The following is a 12,234-nucleotide window of genomic DNA, read 5'->3' on the forward strand; positions in this document are numbered from 1 at the left end:
CAAATCACTTTAAGGATGAACTTGTCACCAATAGCCCTCTACATTTCCATTAGTGCCAGAACGTAGAATGGGTCCTGGTCTTTCTCTTACATAACACATCATAACATTCCAATGTGCTAGGGACGTAGAATGGGATTTCCTGGACTTTCTCTTATATTGTACCAGGGACGTAGAATGGGTCTTCCTGGACTTCCATACCATATCATCATCATATCATATCATACCATACGAGGGCTAATGGATCATTCAATACTCATCCACATCAACAACATAATATGCAATGCAACATATTCGTGAATTCTAATGCAGACAACCTAATATATCTCATGACATTCATGATGCGTGAATCATGCTAAAACTTTCATTATTTGCTTTGAAACATAAAGAGTCATTCTACTCACCTCAGGCTAGCTCTGACAAAACACTGAAGCAGCTGCCTCACTGCTGGGGTCCTCGGTTCCTCGGGTCCGAACCTACACAGGTGGACTCAAATGAGGGACCAAACATATAAGAACATGACTCCAAACAACTCCCCAAAAACTCCCTAAAATACCTTAAAACAATCATAGAAAACATGCAAAGGAAGGCTGAACAGGGCACTTTCGGCGGCAGGTTCGGCGGCCGAAAGTCCCTCCAGAGCCGAAACTCAGTCACTTTCGGCGACACCTTCGGCGGCCGAAAGTTCCTTCCAGAGACGAAACTCATGCATGTTCGGCGGCACCTTCGGCGGCCGAAAGTCCCTTCCAGAGCCGAAAGTTCACTTTCGGGGGCAGGGTTCGGCAGCCAAAGGCTTGCCTCCACAGGCAGGTTCGGCGGCCGAAAGTCCCTTCGGCTGCCGAACCTGAGTTCTTTCAAAGGGCAGAACTCAGCCTCCACAATGCACATTTGTCTCCCAGCACCTTTCAAACATGCATTTGGCTATTCTACAACATGCATACACGAGCAAAAAGCATTTAGGGGTCTCAAACTATCCTAAACCCCAACACAAACACATAAAACAACTCAAACAACATACATTACCCAAAAACTCAACATTTACCCTAACAACAAACAACTAACTTACACATGCATTTCTACCCCATAAACTTCATAAAACTTATTTAAAACATGAAATGAGCTAAGGATCTACTCTTACCTCTTGAAGATCGAGAGGGGAGGCGATCTAAACTTGGAGATGGGACAAATCTAGCTCCTTGGGTCTCCAAGCTCCAAAACTTGATCTTAGCTCCAAAACTCTTCAAAACCAAGTTAGAACTCGTTAAAACTTGAAAGGTTTGAGGAAAATCATCAAAATCAACCATGGGAGAGCATGGACTCACCGTTGGCCGAAAATAGGGGAGAAAGCTCGCCCGTTTTCGGCCACGGGACCTTTTATAAGGGCTGGCCAGACCACCTTCGGAAGCCTAAAGTGCCTCCAAAACTCATGCAAGTTCGGCGGCCGAACATGAGGTTCGGCGGCCGAAACTGGGCCACTTTCGAAAGCCTAACTTGTCCCCCTAAACTATCCCATGTTCGGCGGCCGAACTTGAGGTTCGGCGGCCGAACCTGGAAATGCCTCCATGGTCTTTTTCATTCAAAACTCGATTTCTTTCTTACTTAAAACCCTATAATACATGAAAACATTTTATAAAAACATGATTTTACCCTTCTAGAGGTTTTCGACATCCGAGATTACACCGGACGGTAGGAATTCCGATACTGGAGTCTAGCCGGGTATTACATTCTCCCCCCCTTAAGAACATTCGTCCCCGAATGTTCACCAAACAAGCATGCATAGCATAAAACATGAACATACATACAAAACACATAACACTAACCTTAGAAGAGATGAGGATACTGCTGGAGCATAGACTCCCGTGTCTCCCAGGTACACTCCTCTATGTTGTGGTGATTCCAAAGGACTTTCACCATCGGAATTTTTTTGTTTCTCAACTTTCTGATCTGGGTGTCTAGGATCCGTACTGGCTGCTCAACATAGGTGAGATCTTCTTGGATCTCCACATCAGGCTCGCTAAGAACCTTGCCCAGATCTGACATGAACTTCCTCAACATGGAAACATGGAAAACCGGATGGATTCTTTCCATAGAAACAGGTAAATCCAGCTTATACGATACATTCCCGATCTTCTGCAAGATTTCAAAGGGTCCAATGTACCGCTGAGCTAGTTTACTTTTCTTCCCAAACCGAATCACCCCTTTCATCGGAGACACCTTGAACAATACCAAATCCCCCTCATGAAACTCTACTTGCCTTCTACGGATATCTGCATAACTCTTTTGCCTGCTCACAGCCGTCTTGATCCTTTCTCTGATTATGGGCACCACCCTGCTGGTGATCTCTACTAGCTCAGGCCCTGCCAAAGCCCTTTCTCCAACTTCCTCCCAGCAGACAGGTGACCTGCACTTCCTTCCATACAAAGCTTCATATGGAGCCATCCATATGCTAGCATGATAGCTGTTATTGTAGGCAAACTCCACCAAAGGTAGATGCTGCCTCCAAGAACCGCCAAAATCTAGCACACACATTCTGAGCATATCCTCTATGGTCTGGATGGTCCTCTCTGATTGTCCGTCCGTCTGATGATGGAAAGCAGTGCTAAAATCCAACCTGGTACCCATAGCGTTCTGCAGACTCCGCCAAAATCTGGAGGTGAACTGAGGTCTTCTATCAGACACTATTGAAACAGGAGCCCCATGCAACCTGACAACTTCATCAACAAACACCTGCGCCAATTTATCCACAGAATAGCCACTCCTGACAGGGATGAAGTGAGCAGATTTGGTCAGTCTGTCCACAATCACCCATATGGAGTCTAATCTGTTAGACGTTGCCGGTAACCCCACCACAAAGTCCATAGCAATATTCTCTCATTTCCACTCTGGAATCGGTAGTGGGTTAAGCATTCCAGCCGGCTTTTGATATTCCAGCTTCACCCTCTGACATACCTCGTAGGCTGACACAAACTGTGCCACTTCTCTCTTCATAGCTGGCCATCAATAAACTCTCTTCAGATCTTGGTACATCTTGGTGGCTCCAGGGTGAACACTGTATCTGGCATTATGAGCTTCCCTCATAATGTCTCCCTTCAGACCTACTTCATCTGGTACACACAATCTATTCCCATAGTGGAGGATCTCCTTACTGTCAAATATGAACTTTTCATTTTTGCCTGACTGAACAGTCCTGGCAATCTTCACTAACTCCGGGTCCTCGTGCTGTTTCTGAGCCACCTGCTCTAGAAACACAGGTATTACTCTCATCTAGGCTATCAAAGCACCTGTACCAGACAACTCCAACTGCAAACCTTCATTAATGAGCTCGAAGAACTGCCTCACCACTGGTCTTCTCTCTGCTGCGATATGGGATAGACTGCCAAGTGATTTCCGGCTTAAGGCGTCTGCCATAACATTCGCCTTACCCGGATGGTACTGAATCTTGCAATCATAGTCACTAAGCAGTTCTACCCATCTCCTCTGCCTCAGGTTCATCTCTCTCTGACTCAAGATGTACTGCAGGCTCTTATGATCTGTAAAGATCTCACATTTAACCCCATAAAGGTAATGCCTCCAAATCTTGAGTGCAAAGATTACAGCTGCCATCTCTAGGTCATGTGTAGGGTAATTCAACTCATGCTTCTTCAGCTGTCTAGAAGCATAAGCAATCACCCTTTCCTTCTGCATCAGCACACAACCCAGTCCCACACGGGACGCATCACAGAACACTGTGAAATCTTCATTACTAGTTGGCAGTGCTAACACCGGTGCCGACGTCAACCTCTTCTTTAGCTCTTCAAAGCTCTCTTCACACTGGTCAGTCCACACAAACCTCTAGTTCTTCTTAGTCAATCTGGTCATAGGAGCTGCAATTTTAGAGAAGTCCTGAACGAACCTCCTGTAGTAACCTGCCAAACCCAAGAAGCTCTTGATCTCTGTCACTGTAGTGGGTCTAGGCCAGTTAGCTACAGCTTCCACCTTCTTGGGGTCTACTTCGATTCCATTTTCTGACACAACATGCCTTAAGAATGAAATGCTCCTCAGCCAGAACTCACACTTGGAGAACTTGGCATACAAGCCGTGTTCCCTCAAGGTCTGCAAAACTAACCTCAGATGATGGGCATGCTTCTCTGCATTCTTGGAATACACTAAGATATCATCTATGAAGACAATAACAAAGTGATCCAGATACTGACTGAAAACTCTGTTCATGAGGTCCATAAATGCTGCAGGGGCATTGGTTAACCCGAACGGCATCACAAGGAACTCATAGTGCCCATATCTGGTTCTGAACGCTGTCTTCGGCACATCCTCTTCTCTTATTCTCAGCTGATAGTACCCGGATCTCAGATCTATCTTGGAGAAACAACCTGCTCCTGCTAGCTGATCGAATAGATCGTCGATCCTAGGCAACGGATACTTGTTCTTGGTAGTGACTTTGTTAAACTGTCTGTAGTCGATACAAAGTCTAAGGGATCCAACATAGACATAGGGCCTCAAGAGTACGGTGTTTTGAGCAAAGATGCTCAGGGATTAGAGGTACCCCACATCGGAAAGAGGTTGCTTTAGATGGGCAAGCACAATAAGAAAGATTCAGAGTAAGATCATGTCCACTAGGATAGGATGAGGAGTCCTGTCTTGCGCGATGATGTGTAATGCCATGTATGATGCATGTGCATTTGTGTTTGTATTATGGATGTTGATGGTCCCTTAGCTGCGAGATGGCATGATATGTATGAGATGAGCCGAGCGACCAGGAGTGGCCCTTGGCACAGTTGGTCATGGCATGTCCTGCTATGTTGTAGGCTGTAGGTGACAAGCTCATCCATGATATGTGTTGTGAGTTCATGTGTTTCTACATGGACTGTATGATGTGATGCGGGCTGTTACACTTTCTTTTTCACAAACAGCACTGGAGCACCCCAAGGTGAGGTACTCGGTCGGATGAAGCCCTTATCTATCAGCTCTTGCAACTGCTCCTTAAGCTCCTTCAATTCTGCTAGTGCCATTCTGTAGGGAGGGATAGAGATCGGTCTGGTTCCAGGCATCAATTCAATTTCAAACTCTATCTCCCTAGCAGGTGGTAAACCTGGCAGCTCGTCTGGGAAAACATCTAAAAACTCTCTAACCACGGGCACTGAGGCGGGCTCTCTGACATGACTATCCAGCTCTCTCACATGAGCTAGAAAATCCTGACAACCCCTTCTGAGCAACCTACGAGCCTGTAGGGCTGATATCAAACCTCTAGGTGTACCCCTCCTGTCTCCTCTGAAGACGACCTCTGACCCATCCTGACCTCTGAACCTGACTACCTTGTCTCTGTAGTCCAAGGTAGCACCATGGGTAGATAGCCAATCCATCCCTAGAATGACGTCAAAATCTGTCAAATCTAGAACCACAAGGTTGGCTGAAAGGCATCTCCCCTCAATAAAAATTGGACTACACTGACAGACTGACTTTGCCACTGACGGGTCACACTTGGGTCCACTGACCCATAGGGGACACTCTAACCCAGAGACCATCAAACCCAACCTCTCGACGGCTCTCGGAGCAATAAAAGAATGAGATGCACCAGGGTCCATTAAGGCATAAACATCTGAACAACCAATGATGAGATTACCTGACACCACGGTGTTTGATGCATTTGCCTCCTGCTGTGTCATGGTGAAGATCCGTGCTGGAGCTGATGGACCTTCACCCCTGAAACCCACTGAAGAAGAGGCTGCCCCTCTTCCTCTACCTCTGCCACTAGCCTGAGTCGCGGCTGGAGCTGCTGGCTGAGCCACACTACTCGAAGCTGTCTGCTGGGACTGTGCCACAAAAGCTGCTCTCGGACACTCCCGTGCCATGTGTCCCTCCTGCCCACATCTGAAGCAGGCTGTCGTCCCAAACCGACATACTCCTTTGTGCGGCTTCCCACACTTCATACATACTGCATTATCTGCACCTGAGCTCGAGCCACTTCCTAATCCCAGACCTGACTTGATCTTGTTCCAGAACTTGTTCTTCTTCGGCTTCTTAGTGGTATTACCCCACCTCTTACTGCCTGAAGCTGCTGCACTCAAAGAAGAGGGATCTAACCTTCCCTCACCTGGGGGTCTTGGAACCAGAAGGCAGTGCCACAGACTGCCTGACTTTTCCTTCGATTATTGCACTAGCCTCCATTCTCCGGGCCATATCCACTATGGCATGGAAACTCTCCCTCTCCGCTGACTGGATCAAGGAGGAATACCTAGAATGAAGCCTCATGATATACCTCCTTGCCTTTTTCTGATCTGTGTCAAGATTTTGCCCAGCAAACGGCAATAGCTCCAAGAACCTATCTGTGTACTCATCTACACTCATTTCCTCCGTCTACCTAAGTTCTTCCAAAGGGCAAAACTCAGCCTCCACAATGCACATTTGTCTCCCAGCACCTTTCAAACATGCATTTGGCTATTCTACAATATGCATACACGAGCAAAAAGTATTTAGGGGTCTCAAACAATCCTAAACCCCAACACAAACACATAAAACAACTCAAACAACATATATTACCCAAAAACTCAACATTTACCCTAACAACAAACAACTAACTTACACATGCATTTCTACCCCATAAACTTCATAAAACTTGTTTAAAACATGAAATGAGCTAAGGATCTACTCTTACCTCTTGAAGATCGAGAAGGGAGGCGATCTAAACTTGGAGATGGGACAAATCTAGCTCCTTGGGTCTCCAAGCTCTAAAACTTGACCTTAGCTCCAAAACTCTTCAAAACCAAGTTAGAACTCGCTAAAACTTGAAAGGAGGTTTGAGGAAAATCATCAAAATCAATCATGGGAGAGCATGGACTCACCGTTGGCCGAAAATAGGGGAGAAAGCTCGCCCGTTTTCGGCCACGGGGCCTTTTATAGGGGCTGGCCAGACCACCTTCGGAAGCCTAAAGTGCCTCCAAAACTCATGCAAGTTCGGCGGCCGAACATGAGGTTCGGCGGCCGAACCTGGGCCACTTTCGGAAGCCTAACTTGTCCCCCTAAACTATCCCATTTTCGGCGGCCGAACTTGAGGTGCGGCGGCCGAACCTGTAAATGCCTCCATGGTCTTTTTTATTCAAAACTCGGTTTCTTTCTTACTTAAAACCCTATAATACATGAAAACATTTTATAAAAACATAATTTTACCCTTCTAGAGGTTTTCAACATCCGAGATTCCACCGGACAGTAGGAATTTCAATACCGGAGTCTAGCCAGGTATTACAATGTTGATCTCCACTTTCCTGAAGGTATCAAGAATCTCTCTTTCTTCTTTTTTTTTTGTGATTTTTCAAACCTTTTTGGAAAGGGAGATGGAATCTTGAATGTTGCTTGCTAGTCTGCCTTCTGCTGGTGTACTGGTTCTGTTTGTCCAGTCTGCTTGGACAAACAGTTTTCTGATTGCTTGGGTAAACAGTCCCTGTCCATGTGTGCACTCTGTCTGCTTGTTTGCCCGCTTGTTTGGGCAAACAGATTTCCTGGCTCACTTTCTGGCAGATTTTCTTCAGTAATGTGTCTTCACAATTGTGAGCCTCTATCTTCAGCCCTGACATCTTGAAGTTCTTTCCCACTTCTGAACATGATTGCACTTGCATTTTGCTTGGGATTAGCCTCGGTTTGGGAAGGTAACCTCCCTTGAGATTCAAGTTTGCTTACAGAGGTGGCTATTTGACCCATTTGTTGTTGGAGACTTTGCACAGTGTTGGCCAATGACTTCATCATCTCTTCAAGGTGCGTATTGGAATTTTGAGGTGCTGCTTGGGCTGAATTTCTTTGATAATTTTGGTAATTGTTAGCCCTAGCATAGCTGAAGTTTGGATGGTTTCTCCAACCTGGATTGTAGATGTTAGAGTATGGATCATGTCTTGGCTGTCCATTGAATCCTCCAATCGCATTTACTGGTCATCCTCTTGAAGTGTAGGACATTGATCAGTTGGGTGTCCCACATGTGCATATATCCCACATGGCCTTACTTGCTGAAGTTTTTGAGCTTGTTGGGCTTGACCTATAATAAGACTTCTCACAGCAGAGGTTAGTTCAAAAATTTGAGAAATAAGAGCAGATGTACTTACCTCATTAACTCACCTTGGCAGTTGCCTTTTATCTCCATATTGTCTAGATGCAGCTGCAAGTATTGAAATCAATTCTCTAATTGCTTGAGGCGTTCTATCTTCAATTGAACCTCCACATGCTACATCAATGAATTTCCTTTCGGATGGTAGCAATCCTCCATATAAATATTCTATGAGTGATTTATCTGAGATGTCATATTGTGGACAGCTAGTGCACAATCTCTTGAATCTTTCCCAATACTCATACAAATCTTCAGTTTCTTTTTGCTTAATGCCACTTATCTCTCTCCTTATGCCTATGGCTTTAGAAGTTGGGAAATATTTATTCAGAAAAGCTCTTACCATACCATCCCAAGAAGTGATTGATCCGAGTGGTAGATAAAATAGCCAGTCTTTGGCATAATCATCAAGTGAGAATGGGAATGCTCTCAATTTCACATGCTCTTCAGATATGCCTTGCGCCTCAGGGTAGAACACACTATGTGAAATTCCTTCAAGTGTTTATGGGGATCTTCATTCTCCAAACCTCTGAATTTAGGTAGGAGGTGTATCAAACCTGTTTTTAGCTCAAAAGGGGCTATCAAGGGTGGATAGGTGATGCGAAGAGGTGCTTGATCACCTATAGGTGTTGCCAATTCTCTTAGTGTTCTTTCTCTTGGTGCTTGATTTTCTTGTTCAATTTCAGCATATACAGCAAGTTCAGCTGGTCTTCGGACATGTGCAGCAGGTTGCATATTGAATTCAGCCATCTCAGCAGCTGTTTGGGCAAACTCAGTAGATTCGTGTTCTGTTTCAGCAGGTGCTGATTCTGTTTCTGCAATGGATGTTGCTGGTTCAGCAACTACTGGTTCAGTTGAGGTAATTTCAGTATGTGCTGTCTCTTGGACAGCAACAACTTCAGCAGGTGCTGTTTGGACAGCAGCTGTTGATGAGGATGGCTTTGAGGCTTGGGTCCTCGGATTGGCTTGCTTTCTTAGTTGCTTTGATGTGCGCTCAATTTTTGGATCGTAAAGTAGAGTTTCTTTGCGTCCAGCCCTAGTCATGAAAGAAAAATAAACTAGTTAAATCAATTCCCCGGCAACGGCACCAATTTTTGACTGTGCGGTTGTCGAAGCCGGTCAAAAATAACTTTTTTAGTTATCCACAATTTTACAACTGTAGATAGTGGTAAAAGGATCGAATTCATAGGAAATTGATACTCACATATTTTTCTTATCAAGACCAAGTAAATAAATAGAAAATAAAAGTAAAATGGAGGATTTCGAGATTGTTGAGCTAAACTAGAATTAAAAGTGTTATAAGTTATAGAAAGTAAATATGTTAATATAGGAAGTAAATATTGATAGATGGGTCAGTCCCTTAATCTTAGGGATTGTATAATCATAGGTTTGATTTTCCTTCCTGTTTAGTTACTGTCTCTCATGTATAAATAGGTTGTAATCTCTATTGTGATATACGATAAATATTATCCTTCTACATGGTATCAGAGCCAGGTCGCGGGTTCGAGCCACGGGAAAGGAAGGGTATTTAATATGGCCAAGGATAGTGCCAGAAGTGGGCCCAGTCCCCAAAGTGGCACCTAACATGGAGACGTTACCGTGTACAAGGGTAAACATCTGGGCCATATAGGATTAAAGTAGCGCCTCTACTAACAATTTAAGCTTTTGGTAGAATGGTATGCGCCCTTATGGTATCAGAGCCTTTCTCATAGAGATTTTTTTTCTCTTTTCTCTCTCATAAAGTTTTAAAAATTTTTTTTGGAGACTTAGGGCTCCGTTCATTTGGGTTATCCATAAAGGGTAACATTTGGATCTCACCATCGATGGAGTCACCACACCGACTCCTTGTCAGATTTGAGGTTTGTTTGCCGTTCGGGTGTTGGGTGGAGGTGTTTTATTTGGTACTGTTCATCGGTACTGTTCACGGGCACTGTTCATCGGTACTGTTCACGTGGTACTGTTCATCGGTACTGTTCATCGTTGTACTGTTCACGCCGGGTACTGTTTTCTGATTCTGTGTTTCTTTTGTTGCTATCGTTTTTGGGTGGGTTGTCCTTATGGCTGAAGTTAAAACCACCACCGTAACTGATGTGATTCCTATGATGACAAATCACGGAACACAAATTGAATGGATCTTCCGATCAGGGAATTTTGATATCTGCAGATGAGTATGCACAATTCATCCAATACCAGGCATCTATAAAATCTTCTAATTCCTCCTCTATCACTGCAATTGCCGAGTCAGGTAACTCTACTGCATGTCTTGTGTTTTCATCCTCCAAATGGGTTATTGATTTTGGTGCTACCGATCATATGTCAGGTAATTCTACCCTTTTGTCCAATCTTGAGTCTCATACATCGCCTTCTTATGTTACTCTTGCTGATGGCACTAAATCGTCTGTCATGGGTTCTGGTCATGTCAACTTAACCCCTTCTCTTTCTGTATCCTCTGTGTTATATCTCCATAAGTTCGCATTTAATTTGCTTTCCGTGAGTAAACTCACTCGTGCATTGAATTGTTGTGTCTTATTCTTTCCTGATCACTGTGTTTTTCAGGATCTTTCGACGAAGCAGATTATTGGTAGAGGAAGTGAGTCAGAGGGTCTTTACGTCTTGGATCAGCAACTACCTCGATCTTCTCGATCTCTGGTATGCTCCACGCGTTTAATATCTTTTGATGTTCATTGTCGTTTAGGGCATCCTTCTCTCTCGGTTTTGAAGAAGTTATATCCACAGTTTCATTCTTTGTCTATTCTAGATTGTGAGTCTTGTCAATTTGCCAAACATCATCGTTTACCTACTCTGTCTCGAGTCAATAAACGGGCTTCGTCTCCCTTTGAGTTAGTCCATTCAGATGTTTGGGGTCCTTGTCCTGTTGTGTCTAAGTCTGGCTTTAAGTATTTTGTTACTTTTGTTGATGATTTCTCTCGTACTACTTGGTTATTTTTAATGAAGAGTCGTTCAGAATTATTTTCTATTTTTTGTGCATTTTATGCTGAAATCCAAACCCAATTCAATACTTCCATCCGTATATTGCAAAGTGATAATGCTAAAGAGTATCTCTCTGGGGAATTTCAATCTTATTTGTTACAAAAAGGGATTTTTCATCAGTCCTCTTGTGTTGCCACTCCTTCACACAATGGAGTTGCTGAAAGAAAAAATCGACATCTTCTTGAAGTAGCCAGAGCCCTCTTATTCCAAATGAAGGTACCTAAATGTTTTTGGGCTGATGCTGTATCCACTGCTTGTTTTTTGATCAATCGCATGCCTTCCTCCGTCCTTCATGGTGATATCCCTTATAACATTTTATTTCCCACTAAATCTTTGTTTTCTATGGAGCCACGTCTCTTTGGTTGTACTTGTTTTGTTCGTGATGTTCGTCCACAGGTTACTAAATTGGATTCCAAATCACTCAAATGTGTCTTCCTTGGCTACTCTCGACGTCAGAAAGGGTATCGTTGTTTTTCTCCTGATCTGAATCGGTATCTTGTGTCTGCGGATGTAACATTCTTTGAGTCCACTCTGGTTTTTCCGCCATCATCTGTTTATAAAACCTAGGAGGAGGAAGATGACCTCTTGTTATACACTGTACGCTCTTCGTCTCCTCAGACTACTCCTACACCTTTCGCTCATGTGCCAGGTCGCCCTCCCATCTTTCATGTGTATTCCAGACGCTTAGAGGACTCTGACTCCGTTCCGCTACCCGCTTCTTCGTCGACCGATCATGCTCCTACTGATCCTTCATTGTCTGATTTGGATTTGCCCATTGCTCTTCGCAAAGGTAAACGTACTTGCACTTATCCTATTTCATCTTGTGCCTCTTATGATCAATTATCCTCCTCTTCTCGTTGTTTTGTCACTGCTTTAGATTCTATTTCAATTCCCAAAACTGTTATTGAGGCTTTGTCCTATCCTGGTTGGCATGCTGCAATGGAAGAGGAAATGATGGCCCTTGACACTAATGGTACTTGGGAGTTGATGTCCTTGCCCCCAGGAAAGAGAGCTATTGGGTGCAAATGGGTGTTTGCAGTGAAAGTAAATCTTGATGGATCTATTGCTCGCCTCAAGGCCCGTTTAGTGGCCAAAGGTTATGCACAAACTTATGGAGTTAACTATTCTGATACATTCTCCCCAGTTGCCAAGCTCGCATCTGT

At 44.2% G+C, this 12,234-nt stretch overlaps 1 protein-coding gene across 1 annotated transcript in view; it reads right to left on the reverse strand.

Moving 5' to 3' along the window:
• Window positions 1-422: 422 nt before the first annotated feature.
• Window positions 423-12,234, reverse strand: part of LOC110607205 (callose synthase 12) — a 31,550-nt gene continuing 19,738 nt past the window's right edge. Inside the window, exon 6 of the mRNA XM_021746273.2 lies at window positions 423-473. The gene's annotated coding sequence lies outside the window, so the exon portion shown is untranslated. The remainder of the gene's footprint in view (window positions 474-12,234) is intronic.

Source organism: Manihot esculenta, chromosome 12 (genome assembly GCF_001659605.2).
Source record: "Manihot esculenta cultivar AM560-2 chromosome 12, M.esculenta_v8, whole genome shotgun sequence".
NCBI classification, from domain to species: domain Eukaryota; kingdom Viridiplantae; phylum Streptophyta; class Magnoliopsida; order Malpighiales; family Euphorbiaceae; genus Manihot; species Manihot esculenta.